Here is a 22,108-nt window from a genome sequence, read left to right as displayed (position 1 = left end):
AAATTACGTAATGATATCTCTTATTTTGTGTAGATGGATTTAGAAACACTTTACGATGCATGGGAGAGATACAAGGACTTCTCGAGAAGGTGCCTCACCATGGGTTACCGCTTGGTACGCAAGTACAAACATTCCACAATGGTGCGAATCCTTGACTCGGCAAATGGTTGACGCAAATCTTGGCGGAACCATCAAAAACAAAACACCTAAAGAGACTTATGAATTCATTGAAGAAATGTCACTGAATAACTATCGCTGGCAAGTCATGAGGACTAAGCCAACAAAAAGCAACGGCGTTTATAACGTCAACTCGCTATCTATGTCAAATCGGTAGAACTTTTCAATAAAAGATTGATGGTTTACTTGGCTCTACGCAGGTACATCCAGTAATGAGCTGTGACTCAAGCGAAGGAGGTGACATACAGAATATCAATCCTTCAATCCCACAACCGAAGAGGAACAAGTCAACACTATGGGTAATAATAACTTTAGATCTCAAAATAACCCATACAGTAATACTTATAATGTAGGTTGGAGGAACCACCCAAATTTTTCCTAGGGTGGTCAAGGAAATCAAATGCCACAAAATCCTCAGGGTTTTCAACAGCCACCTTATCAATAAGAGAAGAAACTGAACCTTGAGGAGATGCTCTCAAAATTCATATCAATGTCAGAAACCCGTTTCCAAAATACCGAGACAGCACTTAAAAATCAACAAGCATCGATCTAAGGACTCGAAACTCAGATAGGCCAGCTTTTTAAACTGATCCCTGAACGACCACAAGGTGGTTTGCGAAGTAATATCGAACCTAACCCAAGGGAATAACTCAACGCAATTAATACTCAAGATGACGAAGGAGTTGTTGGGCCTGAACCAGAACCGAGGCAAGAAATTGTGGTAAGCAAAGGGAGAGATGAGGTAGGTCAAAATAAAAACAAACCAGTGACTGTCGAATATAAACCTCGTGTGCCATACCCTAACGCGACAAGGAAAGACCGCTCAGACGAACAATTCGGTAAATTTCTCAAAATTTTGAAAAAAAACTTACCGTTTATTGAAGCTTTGTCGCAGATGCCAAATGCAATGAAATTTTTAAAAGAGCTTTTAGTAAATAAGCGGAAGTTGGACGAAGCATTGCATGTGGAGCTAAATGCAGTCTGCTCAGCTATTCTACAAAATAAGCTACCCCACAAATTGAAAGATCCAGGGAGTTTTACAATTCCTTGCTGAATTGCTAGTTTAGATATACGTCATGCATTAGCTGATTTAGGGGCTAGTATTAACGTTATGCCTTACAAAATGTTTAAGCAACTAGGTCTTGGGAAACCGAAACAAACTAGGATGAGCATTCAATTGGCAGATAAAACTATAAGATTCACTAGGGGTATTATTGAATATGTACTCATGAAAGTAGATAAGTTCATATTCCCCGTTGATTTCGTTGTTCTAGACATAGAGGAGGATAATAACACCCCTTTGATTTTAGGGAGGCCCTTTTTAGCAACTGCTAAAACAATTATTGATGTTGGCACAGGTGAGCTTACACTTCGTGTGGGAGACGAAATGATCACCCTTCAAGCTCATAATTCTGGCATCACATCGAACATTGAAGGTAATAGTCCACACCAATCTACTAAAACTGACAATATGACTTTGCAGAAATTAAGCTTCAAATAAGTTCACGAGCCATGTTCTAGAAATGATAGACGACACATTCATGAAGAACGAAGGCTACGGATAGAGGAGCTAGATGAATGGTGAGAACACAAATCGAGAACACCTGATAAACTGAAACTACGCCAAAATAAGCCCGATACCTCTCCTAATCAACTTAAGGTTGGCAATAAAGTCTTACTAGAGGCCGCAGATCCCCACATTGTCACTACCACACCGAATGAGGAAATCCCTCTTACGGTACTCAGTATTTTTCCATTCGGTACGGTGGAGATGAGTCACCCAAAGTTCGGCAGTTTTAAGGTAAACAACACTCGTTTAAAACCTTATTTTGATGAGATTGATAGCAGGAATGGGGAGTACGAGCTCCTTGAACAACCTTGACCATTCACTAGAGAGGAAAGTTGAGCTTAGACTATAAATAAGTGCTTCTCGGGAGGCAACCCGAGCACTAACATATTCTGATTTCTTTATTTTTAATTTCTAACACTTTAAATCATTAACTTTATCTTTAAATTGCAAAGTTTTTCATCCCACACGGCTAAGCACACGAGCGTGCCTAAAGTCGTGGCCAAACAGGGGAAGAGACACGATCGTGTGGTACCACTGTGTGGAAGCAAGACATGATTTCCCCAAAATACGGGATGCGATAAATCTCCACGGCCGTACGACATGGCCGTGGGTGAACTTGATAGGTGAACACGGGCGTGGGAATAGAAAAACACGGGCATGTCAAGGGCAAGGCTTGATTCTGTTTCTTCGACACGAGCATGAGACACGCCCATGCCGATAAGCTGTGGACAATAATACACGGGTGTGGTACCCTAACACACGGGCGTGGGAGAAGTGAACAAAGCTAGGCACGGCCGTGCGATATGGCCGTGTGCCACACACGCCCCAGACACACGGGCATAGGATAGTAGCTGGGCACGACCTAAATTGAAAATTTTGAACAACACGGGCTCACCTTCAGAGTTCACGGGCATGGCCCTAGGCCGTGTACACCTCCCCTATATAAGCAAATCACTATTCATTTTCTTCCTCCTTTCAAAACCCTAGCCGAAAGCTCCCCTTCTCCACTCTCTAATCCCTATCCCGGCCACCATTTCCAAGCTTCTCATTTCCCCAACCCACAAACCATCCTAAAATCCACTTCCCCTGCATTAATCCTCACTTCCCCATCTCTTTTCCCTCCCCTACAATTTCCACGAGGGCCCTAAGAAGAACTCTTCCAAATACTTCGGGCCCGACCTTTAGCAACAGGCCGATGCATTGACTGGGCAGATGTCTCTACAAGGCATCTCGAGCATGCTTAGCATGAGGATGATCGAGAGGCGCCGAGGAACCTCCCCTCCCTAGTATCGTCTCGCCTAATCAATCGAGGAGGAGGCCTATGAGGACATTCCTGATGATGGCTCAACACAGCACGAGGACCTACCGACTCAGACACCACGACCCTCTCATCTAGTTCATGCGGCGGCTTCATATGCTGACATCTCTGAGTGTCTCACCCAATTCGAGCAGCAGTGTTTTCAACGATTTGACAACATTGATGCTATTCTACAGCAGATTTGTCAGAACATCCACATCTCATCGCCAGTCCCACCTCACGAACCATCCAGCGATGAAGATGTTTAGAAATATTTATTTATTATTTTATGTTTTTAATTTTTATTGAAACTACTTTTATTTTTGTTAGATTTTAGAATTTATTTTATTTTTATTAATTTCGGTTATTTCTTTTCGAGTACTTATTCTTCCTAAAACCTCCTAAAAAGTTCCTGATTTTATCACAATTCTATAGAGCTCTTAAGCTCATCATCACATAAGAACTACAACTCTACCAGGAAAGGTTCTCCATGATTGCCATGTCCTGCTCGACCACGACCATAGCTACCAATAGATATAATATTCTTTTGGCACAGGACTTATGGCCTAATGAACCTTTACGACCGCTGGAGTATCCTCCTCCACTCTCAAACCGATCACTCTCCAAAACTCTAGTTCGAGGAATTCATCATATAGGAAGTTTCACTTCTCTCCCTATCTCATTTTTATACTCTAACATCTATCTTTGTAAATTAAGGGCAATGTACATCTTAAGTGTGGGGAGGTATTTATTTCATTATTAGGAAAATCCCTGAATAATCATCTTGTTCTCTTGAAAAAACTCTCATATCATATTTAGGATAAATTTTAATTAATTTATGATTTTGATTGATATATCTTGAATTAAAAAATAGGGATTTATGCATTGATTATTTAAACTTTAAGACAATAGAGAGTCAAGCATGATGAGTTGGTTTTTAAGAATTCAGAATCTTAGGTTTCCCCAAGTCTAGGTATTACTTTGAATTGGAATTCACAAGTCTAAACATCAAAAAGCCATAATTTTTGTGAGATTTTTGAGCTTTTTGAGCATCTATTCATCCTTTCATGCTCACTTTTATTATTGCTTTGAGTGCGTCAGTATTGAACTGTTATTCTAGAACTTGCTTGATTATGCATGTCGAGACCACACCATTTGATTTGATATATCAAAATGATTAAGGCATTTAGGATTAACCCACTCATGCCATGAAAAGCCTACCTCCACGATTAACCCCTAGTAAACCCCCTTGAGCCTAACAAACCATTTCTTGTATTACCCTTAATATTAACCTTTAACCCATTATTGTTGAAATCCCCCAAATTAATCCCTATTTTTGTCGAGATTTGAGTTGAATGGATTGCCTAGCTATGTTTTGTTCTTGATATTTAGTCTATATTATTTAACTTGTTCTTAAAAAAAATGTATATATATTAGTAATTCCATATTCTGAGAAGAAGTTCTGTTGTACGCAAGTGAAGATTAACTCTTTTTCTAGTTAGGCAATTTTTCAATTCAATCTCGATTCTAACCCTTTCTTTTTAGCTTGTAACCACACCCTCTAACCAGGCCGCACTACAACCCTCTAAAGACCTTTTGATTGATGTATCATCTTAAATTATAGTGGTGGAGATTTGATTTTCATGCAAGCCTATAGTAATGACTTTCATTATTGGCTATTGAGTGCTTCATTTATTGTCCTTAAACACCTCGAGTGATTTGAGTGAATCTTTAATGAGGATTTGAAACTCTGTGATATTCTGAATCAAAGGTAATTACTTAGATGCGGAGAGACACCTATGTTTGCATGGTTAAATACTCAACTTGGAATGTTTGAAACTTTTATGTTCTTTTAGTTGAATTCTCAATGTATGATTACCTATGGGTTATTTTGAGATATTATCGATAAGAATTATAAGTTAAGAAGGATTTATTTTGATTATGAGTTGAGAAGCAAATGCTTAAGTATGGGGGTATTTGATAAACCGTAAATTATACATATTTTTACCCCATGTTTAATGCATTTTATGGATGATTTCTTACTAGAATTGGTGAATTCGATACTCTTAATGCTTTAATTCCATGTTTTACACTTAGGAGAGCACAGGAGAGTGAAAGGAGCCAAAAAAGGACGAAGCGGACCAAATCGAGAAGATGACACGGCCTAAGCCTTGACACACGGGTAGCTCACACGCCCGTGTCTTTCGAAGGTGTCGATGAAGGCTTTCACGATTTACACGGCCTGGCCATTGACCCACACGGTCGTGTGCAATTTAACGGATCAAACACGGCCTGGCAATCACGTCACACGGCCGTGGCACACAGGCGTGTCCCTGCCGAGCCCAAGTTAAGTCCAATTCAGAAAAGGCCATTTTTTAGGGCTTCTAGGCATTCCAAAGCCTATAAATACACCCTAGAAGAGGAGAAAAAGAGAGACGGAGAAGGGGAGGTAAGGAATTACCCCAAGGAAGCCGATTGATCCATCTCAGAAGCCGGATTCATCATCAAGACTGAAGATCTCTCCTCAATTCCCCTTCAAACGTTTTGGGTTTTCTTTATGGTTTGTATTATTTATTCTTCGGAGACGTTTTCTTATATAGTTATGAACTAAACTCCTAAATACCTAAGGGGGATGGAACCTAAGACGAATCTTGTTATTATTTTCTGAATCGTATGATAAATATTTAACTTATTCTTAATTATGTGTTCTTAATTCTTGTTTTGATATCCCAGGATACTGATTCAAGACACATTTTTATTCAGAAGAGGAATAGACCCTATCTAAGAGTACATTTGTCATAATTAAGCGGAGTTGATTGCGCGCCTAGAAATAGGGTGACAAGATTTTGCTGGATTAGGGTGAAACCTAATAAGGGGATCCATAGATTGAGTTAATGCAACCCTAGAGTGTTAATTAGAGAAAAGTATCGATTATTCAATCTAGGGATTAGACGTTATTAGTCTTGAATAGGGATAATAACATAACTTAGGGATCTCTACGGAACAAGTTGAATGAACAAATCGTCAGATTCGGAGCCAGAATAACAAGTAAAGTCTAGGTGGATTTTTCCTTAGGTATTGTCTCAAGTCAATCGATTTTCCCAAAAGCAATTCGCCAATTCTTTTCTCTGTGCGTTCTTAGTTTAAATAATTAGTTAATTAAAACAAACCCTTTTATTCTTAGGCTAGATAATAAAAAGATAGTTAGTACTAGTACTTTTGGTTCTCTTGGGTACGATATCCCGGTCTTGCCATTACTATACTATTGTTCGATAGGTGCGCTTGCCTTTTCGTCGTGATAATAGTTAGTCTAGGTTTGATCTTCATTATAAATATTTATTACTTGTTACGAATCACGCGATCAACATCATACTAGTATCATCTAAGCATAGATGAGTTTATCATTTCAAGTATTTCCATTCCGTTTCCCATATTAAATCCCATTGAATTCCTCGGAATTTTGATGGATATCACATTTATCGTCAAGTCATGCAAGTGATCATTTCAAGTACGCACTCCCGTGAGCTTCGCTCATTACAGCGAGATTACCAGTCCAGGCTAAATCCTCCGTATCATAACTCACAAGAGTGTTGTCGGGATTACCAGTCCAGGCAAAATACCTTACAATGCCATACACTCTCATAAACTCATATCTGAATCGCCAGTCCAGGCTAAATTCAGTTCTTAATCGGATTATCCGTTCGGGCTAAATCCTTAATGCACCCATATTTCTCGGGAGGCTCAATCACTTAAGGAACAGCTGTCCGAGCTAGATCCTTTATATATTGAGATCAATGGATTACCCGTCCGGGATAAATCCTTTTCTGCAACACATGCAGGATCTCATGTCATGTAAATAATGATTTATCCATCGGATATCCCTTTTTATTCAGTTGGGAATTTTCTCTTTTCATCAAGTATATCAATATGCATAGATAATCATGCAATGTACATTCAATTCAACACATTTTCATGTTTATTTGGGCATTAGCCCAGACAATAAAAATAACATATCACCTAGTTTTCATACAAACTTATTCATTTCATTTAAAATGTCAATTTCCATCAAATGTCCATTAACGTCAAATCCAATACAATCATAGCAAGATATATTTCATGTATAACAATAATAACATGAATAATATGCTTATTAAATCACACGAACTTACCTCGAATACAAAAACGGCAGAATTACGATTTTAGTCCAAAACTTGTATTTTTTCTATTTAAGCCCGAATCTCGATTTCCTTGATCTATCATTTCAAATATAGCGTATTTAGGACTCACATTATTCAAATAAACCCAAAATCATATTTTGGAAAAATTACATTTTGCCCCTAAACTTTTTCGAAATTATACTTTTTCCCCTAGGCTCGTAAAGTGATTTTTATTCAATTTTCCCATTCTATAGGCCTAGTCGAACCATTTTTAGAACTATAGCAAACTACAATTCTCATCATAACACCATTTTATACTATTTTTACAACTTTTACAAAACGGTCCTTCCGCACATTTTCGTCGAAAATTGCTTAGTAAAAGTCGTTTATTTAACACCCAACACTCATTTTCTACCATTAGACATCAAAATACAAGCATGTCACTCATGGGTAAATTTTTAAACATAAACCCTAGCTCAAAATAACGGTAGAAATGAGTAGATCATGTTACCGGGACTTCAAAAATGTAAAGAACATTAAAAATGGGCCTCGAGATCACTTACAAATGAGCTTGGAAGCTTGAACCAAACCCTAGCCATGGTGTCCATGCTGGTTTCGGCTGGATGGAGAAGATGGTAGCCAATTTTGGCTTATTTTCCCTTTTTAATTCTTTTAATTATTAGATTACCAAAATGCCCCTAACTTAAAAATATTTTATTACACCCATTTCATGTCTATTTTTGTCCAACAATTATCCAATGGTCTAATTACCATTTAAGGATATCCAATTTTAAAACTCATAACAATTGGACACTTCTAACATGTGGAACTCAACTTTTGCACTTTTTATAATTTAATCCTTTTGACTAAATTCAGTGCCCAAACGTCAAAATTTTCGAATGAAATTTTCACGAAATCATTCCGTGAAATCATATACCATAAAAATATAATAAAAATAAATTTTCTTACATCAGATTTATGGTCCCGAAATCACTGTTCCGATTAGGCCCTAATTCGGGATGTTACAATTCTCCCCCCTTTAGCGATTTTCATCCTCAAAAATCTTACCAGAACAGTGGTTTGGTTTTCTCATAAACTCCACTATCACATAATCATTGCTAAAGAACTTTTACTCAGGCTATGCGTAACACTTCGCTCTTTAATTTCTCATACTAGAATCATGAGCAATTCATCGCCATTACGACACATCAATTGGATCTTGATCTTCTGCTTAAAGAGAACTAACATACTAGGAAATCTGACAATCTCGAAGATACATGATTCCATTGATCCGTTAAGCGAGAATTCAACACATACCGAAATAATTTGCAGATTTCATCAAACATTCAACAACAAGCCACAAAACATCTTTCTCTTTCAAAGATAAGAATAATCCTAATAACAATTCATGTATCCAAATACAAATATCAGGAATGTCGAGTTCCAAACTCGAGAACCAACACATCACTCCTGTGAATTTTCTTGCAAACTCTTTGTATAAGCTCAGGATTTTCTACCCAAGCACTTGAAATCATATTTTCATTTCTCAAAGACCATACAATAACAAACTCAAGTCATCTATGCTATCACAACTCAGATCTGGCTATAACATCAGATACGTTGAGTTATTACACTACTTTTTTTTTTCTTTTATAATGCATCATAAACCATTTAACAACATATCACTGAAAATCCAGAAGTCTCTACCCAATTTAGATTGAATAGTTCTAAGGCTTCGATTAATAATATTCTCGTCTATTCAAAGCTTTACTAACATGTCATAAACCTTTCGACTTTCACAAGACGAAAAATTTATCATTCAAACCAGCTTTTAATCACATTGAAATCTTTTAGGATATATACACTCTTCATTCAGACTATCTGTCTTTTACCCGAAAAGAAATAAAATCTCATTGTCAGATGTTAATATCTTATTTAATTTTTCAAACAATAACCAATACCAATTTAACAACAAGTCAGTCTTAATCATCAATGATGACATTTCAAGAAATTCTGCCTTCCAGTCGATAGAACAATTCAACATGAAATCATTCAAAATTCACTTCTCATGCCAATCAAAGTCTGTTTCAACTGCATTAACTCATAATTAAAAGAATATCCTGACTAAAAGTATTAACTTGATTAACTTACTTGAGAATAGAAATCCATATACTGGAATCATCATGTTGTTATAATCAAACCAGAAACATAATCATAATTGACATAGTCATCGTAAGCCAAAGGATGCACTTTAGAAACGAGCTATGATTAATAATTTATGGAATAGATATGACAAGAAAACCCAATAAAGAAGTTCGAGATAGAGAAATCCAAGATAAAGAAACTCCCAAGATTCAAAAATCCAAGTTACAATACCATATCGGTAGATCGTGGACAAAACTCATAACAAACATGAAAGATCAGGATAATTCCTTAAAGACAAGAAATCTAGAAGAATACATCATTCAGACCCACTAGGAATAGATACGAAAAGAACAATATACTTCCCATATATGTATATATATCAGAAAGAGAAATAATTAGAAGAAACAGAATCATAACATCATGTGTATTTTCTCATAAATTCTCAATAGAAGAAATGTAACAAAATACCCGAGAGAAATAGAATAACACCGATTATCAGCCAATCAGGTTATCAATGCTTTCGTCAAACATCAAGATTAGAAAACATCCTTGTACAATAACAATTTATTAGAAGATAGATAGTCATAACAACACTTCCGAGAATAAATAAATCCTTAGGGTACCTCAAGAGAAACAATCATAATCCACTCACTGTAAGCTGTTACACTCAAATGTCACACATTTCAAATATTATTCCTTCAATTATTTCTATCATCACTAATCCCGTATTATTTCTTTCATTGAAGAAAATAAGTTCAAAAGGAATTCTGGTTACCACATTTGTCGAAACCTTTTTATTTTGAAAGCAATGGGATCGACTTTTGAAAACACAAAATGTGGAGTCGCCACCAATCTCTTGATTTAGGTGTGATTGGACTACCTACTAAAACGCTTTATTCAATGAAAAATAAATTTGGTTCATGTAAAAAACGGGTTTGGGAGTCGATTACGCATGAGGAAGGGTTAGCACCCTTATTACGCCCAAAAATTGGTACCAAATTGATTTGATGCTATCCTTATATCAAAAGTTTTAAAAGAAAAGATTTTCCAAGTATGATTTTTTTAAAATGCTTGAATAGCTCAAATTAGCGGTCAAAAATCTCGCTTCAAAGATATGCAGAACATACCCAGAGACGATTGGATACGATGCTTTATACCTTTAAAAATATGATTGATTTTTGACTTTTGAAAACTCGACACCAAAATTATAAAAGGTTATCCAAATATTTGGTTCACCAAAAATCATACCAGACAATTGAGCACGGTTTTCCGAATTCCCCACATATTGATATTACCTTATTTCAAATTTTGAATGATAAAGAAAATTGGAGACTTGCTCAAAACGTGTTTGTCCGCTTTTAAAATGGAATGCTTAATGAATTGTATCTAAACATTTGTACAAAAAGGATTAATGAACATGAAATAATGGAATACAACAAGTCACAAAAAATCAACAATTATGTACGACTATTCTAAGTAAAACGTAATTAAATTCTTAACCATGCATAGTTAATAATCAATACAAAAATAATATATAACAATAGTTAACATGACACAATATAAACAATCCACAAAATATGTGCAATAAAATAGAATTAGAGGTCAATATAGTATATGATCTTTTCAAAATAATAATGAATTAATGAACTCATAATACATATAATTTGTAGGTTGATATATTTATAAGAAAAACTAAAATTTATATGGTTGTTGTAATAAACCTTATAGAGTAAAAGTTTGAATCAAATTATATGCATATTATGTTAAACACAAATTCCTCTAAAAGAATGACAATGTACATAGTAACTTAAATAAAGCATGAAGTAATTTATAAAACACATGATAAAATATAATATACATAATAAATTCATAGTGCATGTATATATAAATAAATTTGGGTATAATTAAAAAATAAAATTAATAATGTATCAAAAATATATATAAATTATTCATGTAACTAAATAAAAAATATAATCATATACATAAAAGGTAAAAACTATGTTCAGTAAAATACATAAACTTAGTGATGCATGTTCATAAAACTATATTTATAAAGGAAATTTAAAATAAATAATATAAAACATAATTTTTTTATAACAAATCGATTTGACTTGATGGAACATATAAATAATACATACGTAAGAATAATGTGAGAGTGTATACAATAAATAAGTTAAATGATTTAAAATATGGTTCTTAAAAGAAATATATTATACACATAAATAACTTAAAATATATATATATATATATAGGAAAATATTTACGTAAAGTTATATAAAAATAATAACATGTACTATAATGATTTAATATAGGCTATACAGATGTGAAGACACCTTTAGAAATAGTTATACTTAAACAATCTTGGAGTGAGAATATGAATTAAAATTAACTTAACTTTACTATAAGATATACATATGAAGAAATTTTAGACATAGTTGAATGTTAAAATAACATAAAAAATATGAATTTTAAAATTAATTTAATTTTATTATATATTATACATTTACTAAAACTAAAAAACAATTAAATGCAAATTTATTATAAAGCTATATATATAATAAGAACAACAAGGCTTTAATAACATATGTAGATTAAACATAAATACTAAATATACTTAATAAACATTTAAATATATGGATGAATCCAAAAGAAATTATAAAATATCATGAAACTAATAGCATACACAAACTAAAATGAATTATATTACTTAATAGTACACCAATTATTAAAATAATAGAATAAAAACAGAAAAGATTACAAAATTCTACTATCAAAACAACACAAAATATCACAACCAATGATTAAGCATGTAAAAAATGTATGTGCAGTATAATAAAAAAAAGAAGACTTAATTGAAACAAAATTGAAACAGGGGAAACAATTTACAAATGGAATAATTGAAAAATAGGATCAATGTGCCATGCGCACAAACATACAGGGACCGAAATCGAAAATATCCCACACCCAATAATATTGCGCTGAACCATGGATCAAAGTAAAAAACGCACAAATTCTCAATAGAAGAAATGTAACAAAATACCCGAGAGAAATAGAATAACACCGATTATCAGCCAATCAGGTTATCAATGCTTTCGTCAAACATCAAGATTAGAAAACATCCTTGTACAATAACAATTTATTAGAAGATAGATAGTCATAACAACACTTCCGAGAATAAATAAATCTTTAGGGTACCTCAAGAGAAACAATCATAATCCACTCACTGTAAGCTGTTACACTCAAATGTCACACATTTCAAATATTATTCCTTCAATTATTTCTATCATCACTAATCCCGTATTATTTCTTTCATTGAAGAAAATAAGTTCAAAAGGAATTCTGGTTACCACATTTGTCGAAACCCTTTTTATTTTGAAAGCAATGGGGATCGACTTTTGAAAACACAAAAATGTGGAGTCGCCACCAATCTCTTGATTTAGGTGTGATTGGACTACCTACTAAAACGCTTTATTCAATGAAAAATAAATTTGGTTCATGTAAAAAAAAACGGGTTTGGGAGTCGATTACGCATGAGGAAGGGTTAGCACCCTTATTACGCCCAAAAATTGGTACCAAATTGATTTGATGCTATCCTTATATCAAAAGTTTTAAAAGAAAAGATTTTCCGAAGTATGATTTTTTTTTAAAAATGCTTGAATAGCTCAAATTAGCGGTCAAAAATCTCTCGTTTCAAAGATATGCAGTAACATACCCAGTACGATTGGATACGATCCTTTATACCTTTAAAAATATGATTGATTTTGACTTTTGAAAACTCGTACACCAAAATTATAAAGGTTATCCAAATATTTGGTTCACCAAAAATCATACCCAGTACAATTGAGCACGGTTTTCCAATTCCCACATATTGGATATTACCTTATTTCGAATTTTTGAATGATAAAGAAAATTGAGACTTGCTCAAAACGTGTTTGTCCGCTTTTAAAATGGAATGCTTAATGAATTGTATCTAAACATTTGTACAAAAAGGGATTAATGAACATGAAATAATGGAATACAACAAGTCACAAAAAATCAACAATTATGTACAACTATTCTAAGTAAAACGTAATTAAATTCTTAACCATACATAGTTAATAATCAATACAAAATAATATATAACAATAGTTAACATGACACAATATAAACAATCCACAAAATATATGCAATAAAATAGAATTAGAGGTCAATATAGTATATGATCTTTTCAAAATAATAATGAATTAATGAACTCATAATACATATAATTTGTAGGTTGATATATTTGTAAGAAAAACTAAAATTTATATGGTTGTTGTAATAAACCTTATAGAGTAAAAGTTTGAATCAAATTATATGCATATTATGTTAAACACAAATTCCTCTAAAAGAATGACAATGTACATAGTAACTTAAATAAAGCATGAAGTAATTTATAAAACACATGATAAAATATAATATACATAATAAATTCATAGTGCATGTATATATAAATAAATTTGGGTATAATTAAAAAATAAAATTAATAATGTATCAAAAATATATATAAATTATTCATGTAACGAAATAAAAAATATAATCATATACATAAAAGGTAAAAACTATGTTCGTAAAATACATAAACTTAGTGATGCATGTTCATAAAACTATATTTATAAAGGAAATTTAAAATAAATAATATAAAACATAATTTTTTTATAACAAATCGATTTGACTTGATGGAACATATAAATAATACATACGTAAGAATAATGTGAGAGTGTATACAATAAATAAGTTAAATGATTTAAAATATGGTTCTTAAAAGAAATATATTATACACATAAATAACTTAAAATATATATATATATATATAGGAAAATATTTACGTAAAGTTATATAAAAATAATAACATGTACTATAATGATTTAATATAGGCTATACAGATGTGAAGACACCTTTAGAAATAGTTATACTTAAACAATCTTGGAGTGAGAATATGAATTAAAATTAACTTAACTTTACTATAAGATATACATATGAAGAAATTTTAGACATAGTTGAATGTTAAAATAACATAAAAAATATGAATTTTAAAATTAATTTAATTTTATTATATATTATACATTTACTAAAACTAAAAAACAATTAAATGCAAATTTATTATAAAGCTATATATATAATAAGAACAACAAGGCTTTAATAACATATGTAGATTAAACATAAATACTAAATATACTTAATAAACATTTAAATATATGGATGAATCCAAAAGAAATTATAAAATATCATGAAACTAATAGCATACACAAACTAAAATGAATTATATTACGAATAGTACACCAATTATTAAAATAATAGAATAAAAACAGAAAAGATTACAAAATTCTACTATCAAAACAACACAAAATATCACAACCAATGATTAAGCATGTAAAAAATGTATGTGCAGTATAATAAAAAAAAGAAGACTTAATTGAAACAAAATTGAAACAGGGGAAACAATTTACAAATGGAATAATTGAAAAATAGGATCAATGTGCCATGCGCACAAACATACAGGGACCGAAATCGAAAATATCCCACACCCAATAATATTGCGCTGAACCATGGATCAAAGTAAAAAACGCACAAATTAGAAGGTCAACTTAAAAAAAACAAAATAAATAAACAGGACGTGATTGAAGGCTCCGCGCAAAGGGAATGACCTAACCTGCAAATTGACCATTCAAAAGGACAAGGCGCGGATCCGGGTATTCCAATAGGCTAGCGCGCGGATCCTTAAAAGCATGGAACAACACCATTTTTTGCACAATGAATTTAAAACCCTTTTTTCATCCTTTTTTCCCAAATGCTGCCAATCTTCCAAACAAAGAACCACAGCCCTAAAATTAAAACTGCTAGGGTTCTTTACATTTGCCAGATTTACCATTTTGTTTGGCAATCGACAGTATATAAATAGATCCATGCCACGTCCATGAAAATGTCGTAAGATACTTTCCTTTTTCTTTTCTTTCGCAAAATGTTTGAATCCCCTGTTTTTTCTTTTTTTTTTAAAAAAAACAGATCGAAATTTTAAATTAAAAAAATGAACCCGAATTCAACGATGTTCGACCCTCGCCCGTATCCATATATAAGATGTAGGCTTTCATTGGTGTCGATTCAGGTGCTTTCTCTTTGTATTTCTATACCAAAATTATATGCTAATTAAAAAACGACAGAAGAAAATGTTTGGGAAATCACCTTTTAAGTTTTTGTAGCTTTTACTTGTATTTCAGTATGTGTATATGCGTATAGCATGCTTCAAAAATTTGTGGATTACATCACTGGCTTTTATAGCCAGATTCTCAAAATAAATAAAAAACTTAAAAATCCTATTTTCCTAGTGTCATTTGCTATGAAATCTGTTACTGGCTCCTTCTAGTGTATTCTTTTACAGGTATGGAGAAGATGACCCGAGGATCTCACGTGAGAAGTCGTTCCTCTGGTGCCCTTCCAGTGCATTCCAGGAGCTTTCTTGACTGCTGGAATTTTTCCTTTTTGGGCTCTTTCGGGTTTGGGCTAGATTTAGGATATAGGTTAATTAGAATTGGGTTTTAGGACTTATTGGGTTATGGGTTATTTTGGTAATTGGATTGGGTGTTTATTTTAGTTTTGTAAATGGACTTTTTGGACTATTTAGTCTTGGACTTTATTCATTTATTTGGGTTTATTTATTTGCAAATAAATTAAATGGGCCCGGGCAAAATTGGTTGATTACAACTGCCCCTCTTTGTTCATTGACGTGTAACGGGAGTAGAGTAAAGACTTCAAAAGAACCAATTTTACTCGGTCTTGTTGAATTTTAGCCTTTTGACGCTTCTCTTTTCCAAACACCTTTAGAGAGATGAGGCTGGTGGTAAAATCTGCTCCATTGCCGATACATGGAGATAAGGTTCACCATCTACGAAAATCTACTCTGTTGCAATCTCGGAGAGATAAAATCTTCAATTCTCAGTTTACTTCCTTGCTACCTTAGGAAGATAGGACTCATTCTTTATCCTGCTCTCTTACTACCTCAGAGAGATGAAGCTGGTGGTAAAATCTACTCCATTACCGATACATGAAGATAAGATTAACCATCTGTGAAGATCTGCTCCACTGCAACCTCAGGGAGATAAAATCTTCAATTCTCAGTCTGCTTCCTTGCTACCTGAGGAAGATAAGACTCATTCTTCATCCTACTCTCTTACTACCTCAGAGAGACGAGGCTGGTGGTAAAATCTGCTCTATTTCTGATACATAGAGATAAGATTCACCATCTGCGAAGATCTACTCCACTGCAACTTCAGGGAGATAAGATCTTCAATCTTTATCAATATTGCTACACTATCCTCTAAAGGAACCTATCCTGTAGACTTCATTTTATGCACATGCTTATGTCAAATGATTAGGATGCTATGATCGAAATGACCTAATGCTCCTAACTAAAAGTGTTATGAATAATACATGCAGAAATGAGGATGATTCCATTTTAACAATTTAAGGTATCATCACTCATTGTTTATTAATATGCTATTACTGACGCATTTGCTCAACCATCATCTCGATGGAGTATCCCCAAAGAAACAACCTATCTCATCTGGCGAGCTTGCCCCACTATAACAGAACATTGCAACTCATAGTTGAATTTCCCTTTGTTTAATCTACTACCTCACTCCTCAAGTGTTATAGCCAAATGTGTATTTTTTTATCTTTGTATGAATGCAAAACATCATTTCCTTTTTCAAGAATAAAGTTGTGTCATCAATACTATATCTTGCCTGTTCATTCCATCATCATTTGGACAGAGATCTTAAGGAGGTGATTTGTCAAATATATCCTTGAACTTGAACGTATTCTAAACAACTATTCCACTTCAGATTCTTGCATTATCTAGAAACTCCTAGAGTAATATGCAAAACTTCTATTGTGAAAACATCACTAGTTCATTCATCATTATATCAATGCAACATGCTTGCATTCAAATTGTAATAATGAACAAGAATGGAATTAATCTTGAATTAAAAGTAAATTATCAAAAGAACAACAATGGCCATTAATTTGGGAATATGTATCTTGAAAAAGAAAGGATATTTCAAAGATAACCAATTTACTGAAAATAAAGACTAGGTACCCTTGTTATCGCAACCTGAGCTTCACTGTACGAACCTCTTGAAGACTAATTCAAACTCAACACGTGTTTAAGAGATCAGAAGCACTTTGTCAATGCCCCAAGATGCAACATATCCCCTTCATGGTTAATTCATGTATATCAAGAACATAGCCTCCTCACTCTGGATCCATATTTGAGCCGGCCTTTTCGGGTTTTCAACTCAAATACCCTTTGGTCACAAGGCGCCCTTTGCGGGTTTTCACCTTGGCCTCTCCTTTTTCTCTTTTTCTCTTATTATTGAGTCTCAAAGCGCCCTTTGTGGGTTTTCACTTTGGCTTCCTTCCCTTGTCAAGTGTAGTACTTTTTGAATGAATCTGAGTTCACCGGATTAGACTAATTTTTTCCATCCATTTCAGCTAGGATTAATGCACCACCGGATAAAGCTTTTTTCACCACATAAGGTCCCTTCCAATTCGGCATCTATTTTCCTCTGAAATCCTTTTGTATGGGGAGAATCTTCTTTAAAACCAAATCTCCCTCATGAAATTCTCTTGGGCGGACCTTTTTATCATAAGCCCGCATCATTCTTTTTTGATACATCTGTCCATGCTGAATAGCCTTTAGCCTCTTTTCCTCAATCAAGTTCAACTGATCATATTGATATTGTATCCATTTTGCTTCATCTAACTTCAATTCTGACAGGACTCGAAGAGACGGTATCTCCACTTCAATAGGTAGAACTGCTTCTATTCCATAGACCAATGAGAAAGGTGTTGCCCCAGTAGAAGTTCTGATAGATGTTCGATAAGCATAGAGCAAAAATGGCAAATTCTCATGCCAATCCCTGTAAGTTTCGATCATTTTCCCCACAATCCTCTTGATATTTTTGTTAGCTGCTTCCACTGCCCCATTCATATTCGGGCGATAGGGTGACGAATTATGATGTCTGATCTTAAACTGACTGCAGACCTCTGCTATCATACTATTGTTCAGATTTAGCGCATTATCAGATATGATCTTCTCAGGCATTCCATATCGGCATATAATTTCTTTCTTTAAGAATCTGCTGACTGCCGATTTAGTTACATTGGCATACGAAGCAGCTTCCACCTACTTGGTAAAATAATTAATGACCACATAAATGAAACGATGCCCATTTGAAGCCTTTGGTGAAATTGGCCCTATAACGTCCATGCCCCACATGGAAAACGGCCATGGAGAAATCATAACATGTAAAGGCGAGTGAGGCACATGAATCTTATCACCATAAATTTCACATTTATGACATTTCTTGGCATAATTGATGCAGTCTCCTTCCATGGTTGACCAATAATATCCAAATCTCATAATTTGTCTAGCCATTGTGAACCCATTGGCGTGCGTTCCACAAACACCTTCATGCACTTCTTCCAAGATTTTCTTGGACTCCACGGCATCCACACATCTCAACAGAACTTGATCCTTCCTTCTTTTGTACAGGATCTTTCCATCTAAAACATAATTGCAAGCGAGCCTTCTCAACGTTCTTTTGTCATTTTCTGTGGCTTGATCTGGATACTCACAATTTCTCACATACCGCAATATATCCTGATACCAAGGATGATCATCTCTTTCTTCTTCCTCTATATTATAACAATAAGATGAGGCCTCATAAATACTCATCTGAATGGGCTTCACATCTTCTTATCTACTTATTTTGATCATGGAAGCCAAAGTAGCCAAAGCATCTGCCATTTGGTTTTCATCACGCGAGAGATAATTGAAAGTAATATCATCAAACTCTTCAACTAACCCCAACACCAGCCTTCTATAATTGATTAGCTTGGAATCTCTTGTCTCCCATTCACCTCGAAGTTGATAAATTACCAATGCAGAATCTCCATATACTTCCAATGATTTGATCTTGCGCTCTATAGCCGCTCTGAGCCCCATTATACATGCTTCATATTCTGCCATATTATTCGTACAATCAAAATCCAATTTACATGTGAATGGATAATGATCTCCACCTGGGGATACCAGAGCTGCCCCAACTCTATTACCTACAGCATTTGAGGCTCCGTCAAAATTCAATTTCCAACAGTGACCTTTTGTATTGTCCTCTTCAGCAGCTGCTACATACACTATCCCTTCATTGGGGAAGTCAAAATTCAAGGGTTCATAATCTTCTAAAACTCTACTGGCCAGAAAATCTGCTATTGCACTCCCCTTTACAGTTTTTTGAATTATGTAAATTATGTCAAATTCAGAAAGCAAAATTTGCCACCTAGCCATCCTTCCATTCAAGGCATTCGACTCCATCATATACTTTAAATGATCCAACTTTGAGATTAGTCAGGTTGTATGATACAACATATATTGCCTCAATCTTCGTGCTATCCAAACCAAAGCACAACACAATTTTTCAATTGACGAATATCTCAACTCACACTCAGTGAATTTCTTATTGAGTAATATCGCCTTTTCCTTTCTTCCTGATTCGTCATGTTGAACAAGCACACATCCCATTGAATTACCAAACACGATCAAATACAATATCAACGGCCTGTCTGAATTTGGGGGTGATAACATGGGAGGACTTGACAAATATTCTTTAACTTTATCAAAAGCCTTTTGACATTTCTCATCTCATTCTCTTGGGTTATGCTTTTTAAGAAGACAGAATATAGGGTCACATTTCTCTGTTAATTGAGAAATAAACCGTGCAATGTAATTTAATCTTCTGAGGAAACCCCGAACTTCTTTTTGGGTGCGCGATGGAGACAACTCCTGTATAGCCCGGACTTTGTCCGAATCAATCTCAATTCCCCTCTCACTGACCACAAAGCCTAATAGCTTTCTGAATCTAGCCCCAAAAGTACACTTTGTTGGATTAAGCTTTAACTGAAACTTCCTTAATCTCATGAACAACTTTCTCAATACCTGGATGTGCTCATTTTTAGTTCGAGATTTGGCTATCATATCATCAACATATACTTCAATCTCCTTGTGCATCATATCATGAAATAACGTCACCATAGCTCTCTGATACGTTGCTCTAGCATTCTTCAATCCAAATGGCATCACCTTGTAACAGAACGTGCCCCACAAGGTTATAAAAGTAGTCTTTCCTATGTCCTCAGGATGCATCTTTATCTGATTGTACCCCGAGAAACCATCCATGAAGGAAAACAATGAGTAACCAGCCGTGTTATCCACTAGCGTATCAATGTGAGGTAAAGGGAAGTTGTCCTTTAGGCTTGCCTTATTTAGATCTCTATAATCCACACACATTCGCACCTTGCCATCTTTCTTGGGAACAGGCACAACATTGGCTACCCACTTTGAGTACTTGATCACCTGAAGGAATCCTGTATCAAACTACTTTTTGACTTCCTCATTGATCTTTAAGACAATATCTGGCCTCATTCGTCGAAGCTTTTACTGTTCTGGCCTGCAGTCTTCTCTTATGGGAAGGCAATGTACCTCAATACAAGGACTTAAACCGGGCATATCCTGATATGACCATGCAAAACATATTTGAATTCTTGAAGTAACCCAACAAGGTCTCGCTTTGTCTCTTCAGCTATGCATGTTCCAATTTTTACAACTTTCCCCTCTTCCAAAGTTACCATGTCTATGGCTTCTTTATAAGGCAAAATTTGTTTTTCCTCTTGTTTTACCATCCTTAACAAGTCCGGAGATAAATCACAATCTTTGTCATCTTCAAAGTCCTAAAATCCTTCTAAACACATGTCTTGCTCAAATAGTGATTCTGAGTCAATAACAACGTCACTCATGACATTGATATCCAGGGGCCTATTATAGGTACAAGAATATACAAAGAAAGAATGAATTTGGTAATTATTGTTTTGTATGATATGTTTATAAATAAAAGAATGACTAAAGAAAGAATCAAGATAATTATTTAAATAGAAAGAATAACACAATTGCTTGTGAAAAGAATAATGTTTACGCAAAATGATAGCAAAAATGTACTTCATTAAAATAATGATGTTTGAACATGAGCCTATTTCACAAAGAAATCTTTATTGTTCCTAGGCTTAAAACAACAAGCTTGTTTCGAACATTACTCTGAGTAAGCTCTAAAAACTACAGGAAGATCTTCTACAGTCCAATTATCTAGAACACTCCTAGGCTCATATGGACGAATATTTGACGAAATCCCCTCTTCAATTGTCTCTTCAAAAATGGCATTGATGTACATATTTCCCAATATTTCTTCCATGCTTTCTTTCTTCAGCATCCCTCGTTCAGGATAAATAATGCCTCCTGATACAAAAGATTTGGAGATATGAGGAATTATCATGGGCTCCCACTTGATTTCCCCACCACTCGCTCGTGCTCTTCTTCTTTCTTATCTTCTGTCTAGTTCCTTTTTCCTTTGTCTTGCATCTGGTTTGAAACCTAAACCAAAGCGATCCTGTTTGTCTTTCAGCATTGGAACTGCAATTCTTCCTTGAAGGCATCTTCCAAGTCCCTTTCCTGGTACAGCTCCCCGGCCTACCATCAACCGTAAACCCATCATCGTAGTTTTAGACGTTTTCGGCTCCAGAATTCTACTTCCCTCAGTAATGAATGTTGTATTCACAAACTCCAAAGACCGAAAAGAACACTCAATGGCTTCCTCATCTGTTTCTACATACTGTGCATCATAGCTTACGACCGCG

At 34.4% G+C, this 22,108-nt stretch overlaps 1 non-coding gene across 1 annotated transcript; it reads right to left on the bottom strand.

Annotated features, from left to right (window-relative positions):
- Window positions 1-106, bottom strand: LOC128290736 (small nucleolar RNA R71). The gene has a single exon (XR_008280523.1). It is a non-coding gene; the product is annotated as a small nucleolar RNA R71 (small nucleolar RNA).
- Window positions 107-22,108: the final 22,002 nt, after the last annotated feature.

Source organism: Gossypium arboreum, chromosome 3 (genome assembly GCF_025698485.1).
Source record: "Gossypium arboreum isolate Shixiya-1 chromosome 3, ASM2569848v2, whole genome shotgun sequence".
Lineage (NCBI taxonomy): Eukaryota > Viridiplantae > Streptophyta > Magnoliopsida > Malvales > Malvaceae > Gossypium > Gossypium arboreum.
This window is presented reverse-complemented; position numbering and strand designations above follow the sequence as displayed.